Here is a 12766-nt window from a genome sequence, read left to right on the forward strand (position 1 = left end):
AACAAGCGCATACAGTGTTCAGGACCATGGACAGTTCTTACCAGTGTATAATGTACAGAATTTCATGCTGCTCTGTCTGAAGGAGTTTTATTAAAATATCATATTAAGATAACCTGAGGCACTTTTTGACTTACAGCCCAATTTTAGTCTTACATGTTGCTCCTATAAAAATAAATTCTTAATACAGAATCTACTTAATTTAATATTTATTTTGTTTGCTTGTAAGGACAATATTTTCTACTGAACATTAATATCCCACTAATTGGTTTTACTGATTGCTTGCTTTTAAGCATATTTAGAAAAGAGGCCACTATATACACATGTTATGGACTATAGAATTAGTCCCATGTGATTAATGATTAACTAATGTAATCACATGGGGCTAATTCTATACTGGAGCAGCCAGAATCTGGGACAGCAATGCATGGCGACCTACAGTATGAGGTTCTATCTTTAGCTTGCTTAGTTAAGCTTTTGAAAGATAGAATGTGGAATGGTTGCTGTTCCAGTTTTGAAAAATTACCCTCATTGATTGCAGCTAATTTTTCCTACCATAATAAAAAGGAAAATAATTAAAAGGAAAAAAAAATAGTGCAACTGGTACAAAAAAAAAACAAAACAAAACAAAAAAAATGGGTGTGATATAGATATCCTGTATGTCTGGTTATAGCTTCATTAGTGAATAAAATAATAAATACTGGTATTTTTGCCACATTTGTTTTGAACATTTGTTTAGGATACAAAATGGTATAAAAAAATTCCCATATAAAGTTTTTAAAGTAGTTGTATAGCCAAAACATTTTTATGGTTTTTAAAGAGTAGGGTTTACACCAGTGGCGGCTCATCCATAAGGGACGCAGGGGCACCGCCCCCCTAATCCATGCGCCTCGCCCCTAATCTATATGCAGGGTGTCGATCGTATGGATTTCAATGGGGTTTTTTTTAAGCACATGATTAGATCCTGAGGCTCTAATTGGCTTCCAAAATGTGTTGGGCTCGGGGAGCAGAGCACTGCACCCTGAGCCCACCCGTTGTGTGACATTTGCGAATTAATATTTGCTAATGTCTCTCCTCCCAGCCAATCAGGAAGCAGGTCCTGAGACCCGATTGGCCAGGAGTCCTAAGACCCCATTAATCGGGACCCAATTGGCTGGAAGGAGAAGCATTGTCTGTCAGGACATGGAGAAGATGGAGTGGGGAAGCCACAGCCGCAACCTGGATGGGGTAAGTGCCGAGCGAGCAAGTGTGCCGGCGACTGGGAGGGGTTAGTGTGGGGTAGCGGGCTGGAGGAACAGGGCTAGATGTCTCAGGTTTGTTTGCCGCCCCCCCGACCGATGGAGCACCAGCCGCCACTGGCTTACACCCCTTTTTCTATTGCTGTCTCAGTTGACGAGGTTCGTCATCTCTATGTGTTCTGCAACCAAGTTAGAAAGTGATGGGAAATCCCAAACTTTACAGCTGTCACCAGAGCAAAGGGGAGGGGAAATCATTTGATGGGAACACATGTTTTGGTGATTAACATCAAAAATAGGGAACATCCCCTTATATTGTAGAGATTTTCATTTACTTTCTATTGCATTTCTGAGAGAGAAAGTGAAGGAATTTCCCTGATGGGAAACAAACATAAAAATAACATGATATGGTAAAAAATGGCTTTACACATTTTTAAGATGTACTGTACCTATTGTAAATGAAAACTCATGAAAACTCGAGAGAAATTGGTATTCTCTTTACAAAGCAATTAGTAAGAAGATGTTGAATATTTAATATATAGAAATATACACAAGCTGTAGTAATGGCAGTTCCATTTGCTCTACAGGGGCCTCCTAACAAACCAGCTAGTTATTATTTTTTAGAGCTTCACAGGAAACACAGCCAGTTCAGCATTTGATATTTTCCTTCAGTGTCTCCATGTGTGCTCTGAATGAGCTTCATTAAACTTACCGCTTAGAAGGCACATTTGGAAGAGCCCTCGAAACTTTGACTGTAATTGTTGATTGCTACTTATGTAAACATGCCAGGTGAATACATTAAGATTCGTAGTGCTAAGCCAAACAAATTTACCTAAAAAAAGAAAATTCTCATTTACTTCAATTACCCCTAAATCAAAAAAAAATCACAGGCTATACTTACTCAGCTGAAGAGTTTAATCACTTCATTTAGGCCATTTGATCACTTTAATAAAACTAATTTGCCAATGTGTTTAATGCTTTTGAAAGATTTGAATGAGAAGCCAATAGAACTTTGCTGCATGTGTATACAATCTCCTCTGTTTATATTTCAGTTTTACTGAAATAAATACAATTTTATTACACAGGTGCTAATTTACAAAAAACTTTTGCTGGTACAGATGTTGTCCGCATTCTGTCTTTTGATTAGATTTTTATGTATCTGAAGTGTTGTAGCTACCAAATTTGAACCCAGGGCGAAACCACCTCCTCACCATGCTCTTCTATATGTGAAAATTATTTTCAGCAATGATCAATACATTAAATTACTGTTCATACTGAACAAAAAAAACAGGTTAGTAAAGATTTTCTTTATATGAATTTTGTATCTGCAATAATAATAATAAAAAAAAGTAAAGGTATCAATAGTAGCACATGTAGTGTGACAACATGGGGGGATTTACTGGTGCACGCAGAATCTGGTGCAGCTGTGCATAGTAACTAATCAGCTTCTAGGTTTTATTATCAAAGCTTAATTGAACAAACTGAAGTAAAAAGCTAATTGGTTACTATGCACAGCTGCACCAGATTCAGTGTGCACCAGTTTTAGTAAATCTCCCCTAATGAAACACAGAGATAATACTGGCATGCTAAGTGCAAAACATGGACATCATAGTGTTGCTTGATAGTGACAAACCTGTGGGGGCTAAATTATAATATTATGGTTCTCCAAACAATGGAGACTTGACAATATATAGACAATTGTGGCAATATGTTGGAGAAATTGGCAATTATGGCTTATGGACAAGAAATGGGCTATTGTGACAATATTCAGAAAATAAATGGGCAAATGTGATCACACATAGGTAGCAAACAAGCAATTATGAAATTGGCCATCAATTTTAACTCCCCCCCTCCCTTAAAAAAGGCAAAAAAAGATGAGGCTCATGTTAGAGTACCAGTAGGTCCTAAAGAGGCAAAAGTATCAACATAAAACGCCCACCTTTCTGAGTGACGGGGAAAACACATAAATGTGCATTATGACAAATAGGCTTAAATATTAATCCTTCACAACATACGGAGTCCAAGATGTTCAATCACTGGTGTTTCCTCATAGATTATATACTATCAGACGCCTCCTGAAGAAGCGGCTGTGACCGCGAAACTGTAGAGGTCACGTCTGCAAGTATCACATTATATAACCTTTGTCCATGTATCTGTGTGGGCATTAAATACACCAATTGAGTATCAACAATGCTGTAAACAATCATTATTGTTTGTGTATGTTCAAATTATGAATATGTACAATATATGTCCTTCATAGGACCTTTTATTATTATTATCTTTGAAATAAAACTATGTATTTTTAAACAAGGTCTCTTCCTTATGGTACCGCAACAGTCCCTTTTTTCCCTGAAAGAGGTAGGACCCTATTGGAGAGGTCGCTGCTATGGTTCCTCTTTCACCTTCATTTACTGGTGGAATTATAACATCTAAGTGCAGCAAAATCCAACAGAAATGATGTACCCACAGTGAAAGACTCACCAGATTAATGATGGGTATATTTTACCATGGCTCAGGGGCTGATTGATGTTGTGTGTCTATAGGGTGCAGACCAGAGGAATTCAAACCAGCTAGGTTTCATAAATAAAAACTTCCAATTTAATAAAAAATATATTTAAAACTCAGCAAGTTTGGGATACAGCATTCAGGAGCAACAGACATTAATTGAAACATAGTTTTATATGTGCATACATACTGTGATGGGAGTCACTTTGGACGTGGGGCCAGCGGAGGTCGAGAAACCCCTTTTTCTGCTCCCCTGGCCCCTTTTATGTGTAAGTCGCTCTGTGTCTATTAGGAGCACAGGGTGACCGAGAAGCCCAGTCTGGTCTGCCCTAACCAAACTCACAGTACAACCACACCGGATTCAGCATTTCGCTTTACCCCTGTTATGCTGAGTCTTATATGTGTGGTTTGTGTTGAAAGTTGGAGAGGCTCCTTCACTTGGACCAGTAATATTTATGAACAATATCCCTCAAGAAATATATGAAGATAAATTAATTCCAATGTATCAGACTGCTGGGACATTGTATGAGCTTTGCCTCATAGCCTCTTGTAGGCGGTTGCCATGTAGTCTGTAATTCATGATTAATCAAAGCATTGCTTAGATGTGAATTCCATGGTTAATTAGATCCCCTGTTGTTTCTTTCTGTCTTCTCATCTATGTGTTTATACTTGTAAGCATGTGGATTGTACAGTACTTTGCATCCAGGGTGTAGGTGCTGAACCACCTAGGCTGGTTTAAGTGACTAGTTAATTAGCTCATGTTAATTATATCACTGTTAGCTATTAGTTGCTAGAGGGGGAATTTCTCCAACAGCCTTCCTGCTGATAAGGCTGTCTACGTGCCCAGTTACTGATTTAATTAATTGTTGAAACATTTGAATGCACCTGTGTTTCATGTTACCGAATGTTACAGTTTACCCACTCTGTGTCATTATGCAAAGAAGGGGGATTGTTCCAGAGTGTATATCTCTTTGTGCCTGTGTTTTAATAAACAGTTATGCCCTGTACATACGGTCGGACATTGATCGGACATTCTGACAACAAAATCCATGGATTATTTCCGATGGATGTTGGCTCACACTTGTCTTGCATATACGCGGTCACACAAAGTTGTCGGAATTTCTGAACGTCAAGGACGCATACACCACATACGACGAGACTATAAAAGGTCAGTTCAATACCAAGCATGGCACCCTTTGGGCTCCTTTTGCTAATCTTGTGTTAGTAAAAATTTGGTGAGAGACGATTCAAGCTTTTTCAGACTCGTGGTTTTCAGATTGTATTTCTGCTGTTCAGTTTGTGCTTGTGGGTTTGTATCTGGTCTTCAGTGTGTGCAGCAAGTTCCCATTGATTTGTCATTGTGTTCTTGTCTGTTCATTACTGATTTTCAGGTTGCTCTTCACAGGCCTTGCTTTTCTTCAGTGCGTTCTGTTACTTCATTCTGACCAGCCGACCGTTTTCTAGCCATGTTGCGTGTACGTACTCATCGTAGAGTTCGTGCTGTGCGGGGGCTTGGTGTTGATGTTCGTACTTTGACACAAGCCCAGTCCATGAACAGGGCGAGGGGCGAGGAGGCGTTCATGGACCAAGAATTGGTTGCTCCAGCTTGACCAATTCTGTCACATGCCTTTGCTCCGTGAGATCCGTGAGAATAATCCTGATGATTTTAGGAACTTTCTCCGGATGTCGGACCCCGTATTTCACAGTTTGTTGGCTTTGCTGACCCCTTATATCAGCAGGAAGGATACCTGCATGAGGCAAGCCATCACTCCGGAGCAGAGGCTAGTTGCCACGTTGCAGTACTTGGCGATGGGGAGAAGCCTGCAGGACCTCAAGTTCTCGACAGGCATCTCCCCCCAGGCTCTGGGGATCATTATCCCAGAGACCTGTTCTGCCATCATCCAGGTCCTGCAGAAGGACTATATTAAGGTAAGATTTTTATCCTTTAACATCACATTTTATTGTATTTAATGTTTGCTAATGTAATGTATTTCTTTCCTTATTCCCTAATTACCATGATTGTAATATGCTGCGAATGTCCCCTTTGTCCTCATGCATGCTGGAATTTTTTTTGTCCTTCATACATATTGGCCTATACTTACTTCCCCAGCATGCTCTCCTGGGCCTATATCCACCTCGCATAGTCACTAGTAGTGAGTAGGCTGAGGAAGCTGACGGAAGGCTTGATGGGATTGAAAGCCCTTTTAATCCCATCAGGCCTTGTGTCAGCTTCCTCAGCTTCCCTTTTCCCTTTCACCCTGGAAGCAAGCACATCTGCTGCTAAACTCTACGCTAGCCATCCGGATCCATCTTTGATTTCTATTCTTGATCCTAATCGTTGTTCCCATTCAATATATGATGGAATCTCCTCGTAACCAACAATAAGGACGGTTTTAAACCCTATATTGCTACACAGTGGCATATACTGTGGATGCCTTAGACCCCAGGAGGGGGAGAAAGATCTGGTGAGTGCAGCCGTAATAGGAGCACAAATAAGGCAAGCACGGTGTGATCACCCATCGAGAAGTTAATCAGATTAGAAAATGGATTTCTTCATTGACACAAGAGCACTTTATTGATTTCAAATGTTTTTTGGATTATTGTTTTTATTAACTAATAGGAGTATAAGATTAACAGTTGGTTTTTCACTGGCACAATTAACACTTTATTGATCTCATATATCTTTGCACTATTGTGACAGATTAGCCATTATTGATAAATTGGAAGTTTTATATGCTGGGGATCTATCCAGCTTTATATAATTTTTTCACATAATTATTCGTTTCAGATTGTATTTTATGGTAATAAATAGAAAAAGGTGAATATGTTCTCAGTATGTAAAGTATTTAACCATACCTAAATACCACCTTTTTATTTTATGGATTTGTATTATATACACTTAGTTTTTTATTTACCACATTAGAATCAACATATTGGTTTGATTTATTTATAGTTTATATTTTTCATAATCACGTCCACAGGATAAATTGGGAGATTTAGCTGTTTTTAAGCAGACATTTTTGTTCACCCTTAATTGGGGTTTAATTAACAGCACTTACCAGCAGCATTACCTGTATTCTACCTTTTTTTTTCTCTCTCACTGACCTTTCCCACTAATTGGTAGTGACAGTGGGTCTATTAGCACCATACACACTATACCTACCTCTTTTGTGGTCAGATTTCTGGATGAATTCACCACAGCATGTAGTGCAAGGGCCTGCCTGAATACTTTTAAATGGTACTGTTTAAAGTTTTTGTATCCTATTATTATCTTAATAGGTAATATCAGAATGTAAAAATATTCTAAAATGTGTACAGTGTGTATTTATATCTTTGTATTATGACACTTCTTACCTGTCCAGTGGGCTGCCAATAGTGTAAAGTAAGAAGGGGCTGGCCAAAGTAACACACATTATTTAGGCATTCATCTCTCAATGAAGTGGAGAGGGTTTCCTGTCCAAAACATCTCCCCCCCTAAAATTTTTAAAATGACCCATGGGGGGTGGGTAATCTGATAGGTGGACCTTATACCTTTGTCTTTAAATACTCCCTAAAATAAATGTTATACTGATGTTGGCCAAGAATGTTTGTGTCTAATCTGCTTTCAATGTTTATGTGCAAAATTATAAATTTTTGGTTCTTGTTTGACTCCACAGTTTCCTTCCACTACACAGGAATGGCAGACTGTGGCCTCCCACTTTGCCCAGCGGTGGGACTTTCCTAACTGCGTAGGGGCAATTGATGGGAAACATGTCCACATAGTCCCACCACCCAACTCAGGGTCATACTATTACAACTACAAGGGGTTCAATAGTATTGTGATGTTGGCAGTGGTGTCGGCTACTTACGAGTTTCTGTATGTGGACGTGGGGAAGAATAGCTGGATGTCAGATGGTGGAGACATCGCCCACATGAGTTTTACAGGCATCTCCAGAATGGCAGCTTGTGCTTGCCACCTCCGGAAGACAATGCAGAAGGACTCCCATTCGTCTTCATTGAGGATGAAGCGTTTGCGCTGGGGGACCATCTTATGCGGCCATTCCCTATGAGGACCCTCACCCCGGACCAGAGGGTTTTTAATTATCGGCTGGCCAGAGCCAGAAAAGTGGTGGAGAACAATGGCCAGCTGGTTCCGCCTATTTCTTACATCGATACACATGGCGGAATATAAACTGAATCACATCATCCTGGCTTGCTGTGTTCTCCACAACTTTTTAAGGAGAAATTCTTGGAACTATGCTGGCTCAGTTGGGCCTGAGGCCGGAATTAATATTAATGAACCAAACCTGACGGCGCTTGAAGTTGGCCGTCCTGGCTTGCCCCCCCCCAGAGTGCCCGCAAGGTCCGTATAAGATACATGGAATACTTTGCGAGTAGGGGGGCCATCGATATGCCAGACAATGTCTGAGACATTTTTTAAATAAAAATATATTTTAAACTGAACAAATATTTGCTTTGATTTCGTGCTTGGCTTTCTTTTAGCTGTCTCCTTGGTTATCTTCTATTAATGGTCTAATTTTTTTGCCCTTTTTCTTCAACAGTGCAAACGACATTTCGTTGACTCATGAGGTGACAATCTCTTCTTCGGCTAACTATTATTTATTATGTTGTGGGTCTGCTACACACACACCATGTTTTTTTGTGAATGTATGTAATGCATTACTGACAAAAATAATAATAATTTTCAACACCATGCCCTAAATTTTGTGGAGTCCTGAAAATGGCGTGATTGTGTAAAATTAGAAAGCACTGTTGGGTGTTTTATTTACTGAAGGAAAATACACTTTGCACTACAAGTGCTCTTGGGACTGCACTGAAACGGCACTTGTAGTGCAAAGTGGATTTGCCTTTAGTAAATAACCCCATTGTCACTGAAAACACCAACTTTACTCCAAAAAATGCTTTTGAGCATTGAAAGAAGAAGCCACACATTGTTGATTATCAATCTTTTTAATCAAAGCACAATCACATGTGCATTTCTAAAAGGTTTTTTGAACAAAACAACATGTTTACATTAAAGTATTTAGAAATTGCCTTTTACGGTAAAACAGGCATGTTTAAAACCCTAAAAAAATACAGAACTCTGGAACTTACAAAGTTCAACTTTTATAGAAAGTGAAGGCAATATCAGACATGAGTTTTTATAAACTGTGTTTGATATTGCGTTCAGCAGATGGGGTGAAGTCACCCCTGGAAAAGCCAAATTTTGAAGATGCACACAAATTGCCCAATGTCAACATGTGCTAGCTGCCATCATGGGGGATCAATGGACATGTTTTGTGGGTGCAACCCCTTCCTCTCAGCTACTTTAATATTGAGGAAGGGGTTGCTCCCACAAAACACGTATATTGATCTCCCGTGATGGCAGATAGCACATGTTGACACAGTGTGTGCATCTTTAAAATTTGGCTTTTCTATAATATGTCAAAAAATTGTCATAAATATAACAATAATAAAGATGCAATAATTTAGGGATTTCTGGGTGTTTTAAATTATCCCTAAAACATCAATTATGTTCTTCATTTTGTTTTGAACATCATTGATGTTTTGCTTGATGTTTTCCAAATCCCTATTACACCCCATTATCTCCCCAATGAGGATCTGGGCACTTTCACTGGTGAAGTGACATTCCTCTTCCACAACATCACAATCACCTAAAATATTTAAAAAAAAAACAAACACCATGTATTATAAATATGCAGGCATCCATCTCTTACCTGAAACTGTGGTAGCAGACACTCACCTGTTCTGGTGACAATTTCCACAACATCTCCCTCCTCCTCCTCTGGTTGGGTTTGGGGGATTTCCCCTTCTTCCAGAGGTGGGGGGTCTGTGGTCTCCTCTGATGAGTGGTGTCCTCCGAGTCTTTTCTCCCCTATGTTAAAAAAAAATAGGTATACTTGGCACAGAAATTTGATGGCAGAAATAGGAATATGAAACATTGCTTGGAAGTGGGGTACAATTGTCTCTTTTGGCAGAGTTGCAAGATGAAGAAATATTTTTGTCCTTTGTCAAGCTTGAATACTTACCTGTTTTGTACAAGCTTCACAGATGGAGTCACCCCTATAGTATACACTGGAGCACCTTTGTAGGGCCCCCTAATAAAAATGGTGTTCTTGTGTCCCACACTAGTGCTCCAGCGTCCAGATGTGTAAATAACTGCTGAGTGTCCTTTCCTTACACAGAATCTAGTTTGCAATTCATACTACTTACTAACCCATCTAGACAACAAACTTATTTTAAGAGAAGTAGTAGGCCAGAAAAAATGTATTGAACTGCATCTGGACAAAACATGGTGTTTTATTGGCCGAACGAACAATGTTTCCTACAAACGAATAATGTGTCCATGAACATGAAAGTTGCCATTTTAAATTGTACAACAGTAAAGAAAAGCACATGGAGCAGCACGTACGTAATAGAAAATAAAGAATAGGAACACAGGACAACTACTTACTTTTTTGCAGCACTCTCCTGATCCTTCTATACTGATCGTGCTCGCTTAATTTGAGGTCCGACCACCGCTTCCTCAGTTGATCCTTGGATCATCGTACCCCGAAATTCCGGCGCAGACTCTTCACAACTTTCGCCATGATCTTGGCCTTTCTGACATTTGGGTAAGGTCAATACTTCCCGTCATAGTCGGCCCTCTTTAATATGTCCACAATCTCCACCATCTCTACAAAGGCCATACTTGAGGCCTTAAATCTTCTCCTCTGGGATTGTGACGTTTCTGGCTTCAGCCTTTCCTCCTCCTCCTCGTTGCTGCTATTAGCACGCACCTGTTGTCTTTCCGCCATGTGCTCTTCCCCACTGCGCCGAACGAGAAGGGGCGGGGAATTGACTAGAAAGAACGTCAGGGGCGGGCGGAGTTTCATGCATGCGCAGTGTATATAAAGAGTAACACGCGTACGTACGATCTGTGAGCGTAGGAAGGAGTATCGGAAGCGCCGATTGTGATAACGAAGGTAACATTTAAACTTGGGCCTATACTGCTTATAGATTGAGGCCTATATTGGGACAAGATTAGGAGACTTTAGCCTGACATTAGGGTTTGTCTTGTGTATTGCAGCTAAAATGGATGGCTTCAATGACCAAAAATTTCTCCCCCTGTTCATTGACAAGTCTGTGGCAGGTGAAACACCCACATTATAATCATAAACAAAAGAGGCAGGCAGTGCTGGAGAAACTGCTGGAGTTGGTGAAGCTGGTGGTCCTCACAGCAATCATCCCTTATTTAAAAGCCAAAATTGGTGGCCTGAGGAGCACTTATTTTAAGGAGCGCAAGAAGGTCCAGGATTACCAGAGATCAGGAGCTGCAGCAGATGACATTTATGTCCCCAGGCTGTGGTACTATGAGAGACTGCGATTTCTGTCAGACCAGACTGAAGTCAGGGAATCACTATCAACCCTTCCTTCCACTCTTCCTTCCACCCTATCTTCCACCCCAGCTGAGGCTTCCGATGTCCAACCTGGAACTTCCAGCCAGGAAGAAGTGGAGGAGCCCAGCTTGAGCCAGGTATAGCACTGTTCTACAGATTTCTGGTCAATAAATAAATGATGTTTACTAGATGTTATTATTGATCACTAATTGCTGATTTAATTAGTGTTTTACATATCAATAGACAGTAGTGGGGAAAAATAATTGGGACGAGAAAATAAATGCTGGGCTCAGAATGATAGTTTTTTTATTTGTTAACATTCAGCAACAGTCATGAGCTGAAAATTATGTGTGATTGATGAAGAAAAAACTAAAACTATGTCCCTTTTTCATACACATGAAGACCTCATCCAGGTGGAGGCTGTGGAATGTGGCAGCCAGGAGGAGGCGGGGGTTAGTGTCAGCCAGGAGGTGGCCGGTCCCAGTAGGAGCCTCACAGAATCCCAGGTCCCTCCTCTCCGCCTTCCAAACAAAAGACCCAAGAAGGGGAGTAACGTGGAGGATTCAGCACTCAGGCTGATTCAGGAGGCTTCTGCGTCCCTCAGAGCCACCCTCACTCGTGAAAAGACCTTTGCCTGCATGGCTGCCACCAAACTGCAGGACATGGAGGAGGGCCAACGCCTCATGTGTGAGGACATCCTTTATAAAACATTAGCTAAGGGGGTAAAGGGCAAAATCACACCCAATACCCACCTGTGTGAGTTGCATCATCCTCCTCCTCCTGCCACAACTCCAACACCACAGACACAGTGTGGAAGGAAGAGTGGAAGGAAGACAAGAAAGTGATGGCCTGGGTTCAGTCTGGTCTGACAAAAGATGCAGGCTCTTGTATGACCACAGCCTGGGGACATGTATGTCATCTGCTGCTGTTCATGATCTCTTGGACTTCTGGACCAGATTGTACTCCCTTATATATGGACTCCTCAGGCCACCAATTTTGCTGTAAAATAGTTGATGTGTGCCCTGGGGGCAAAAGGCTTCGCCAATTTCTGCTGTTTCTCCAGCGTTGCCTCCCTCTTTCTTTGGTTATGACCCCTTAATAAATTTTTGGTTTATTTTATTATACTCGCCTATGTGTGTTTTCCTTCAAAAGGGACAGTTTGTTTGTGAGTAGGCAGGTACATTTCAAAAATACAATGTGAAAGTAACAAGAGACACCAACACCAAGCAACCTCCTTGAGAGATAATAGATAATAATCGTGTTGTGGTAACTTGACACACAAAACACACCCAAAAATATTCTGGAGTTAAAAAAAAATATATACAAAAAATAACAGGAGATCAGGATTTCAAAAAATAAAAACAAAAAAAATTCAAATCTAAAAACATCAAAAAATGTAATTCTTTTTGAGAGATGTGACAAATAAAAATATTATATTCATGAAATCACAAGAAATAATAAAGAAAGAAGTTTGTGAGAACTCTGTGTGAATATCAGCAGCAAAACAACTTCATTCTTCTAGCATTATAAAGAATGCTGCTGCATTAAACAATTTAAAACATTGCAGCGTGACGAAAGTGCAATATCCATTATGAACGCTAATTTTACCAGACCGAGCAGTTCCATCTCAGAATTTATTCTGAGCATGCT

Source organism: Aquarana catesbeiana, linkage group LG08 (genome assembly GCF_042186555.1).
Source record: "Aquarana catesbeiana isolate 2022-GZ linkage group LG08, ASM4218655v1, whole genome shotgun sequence".
NCBI lineage: Eukaryota > Metazoa > Chordata > Amphibia > Anura > Ranidae > Aquarana > Aquarana catesbeiana.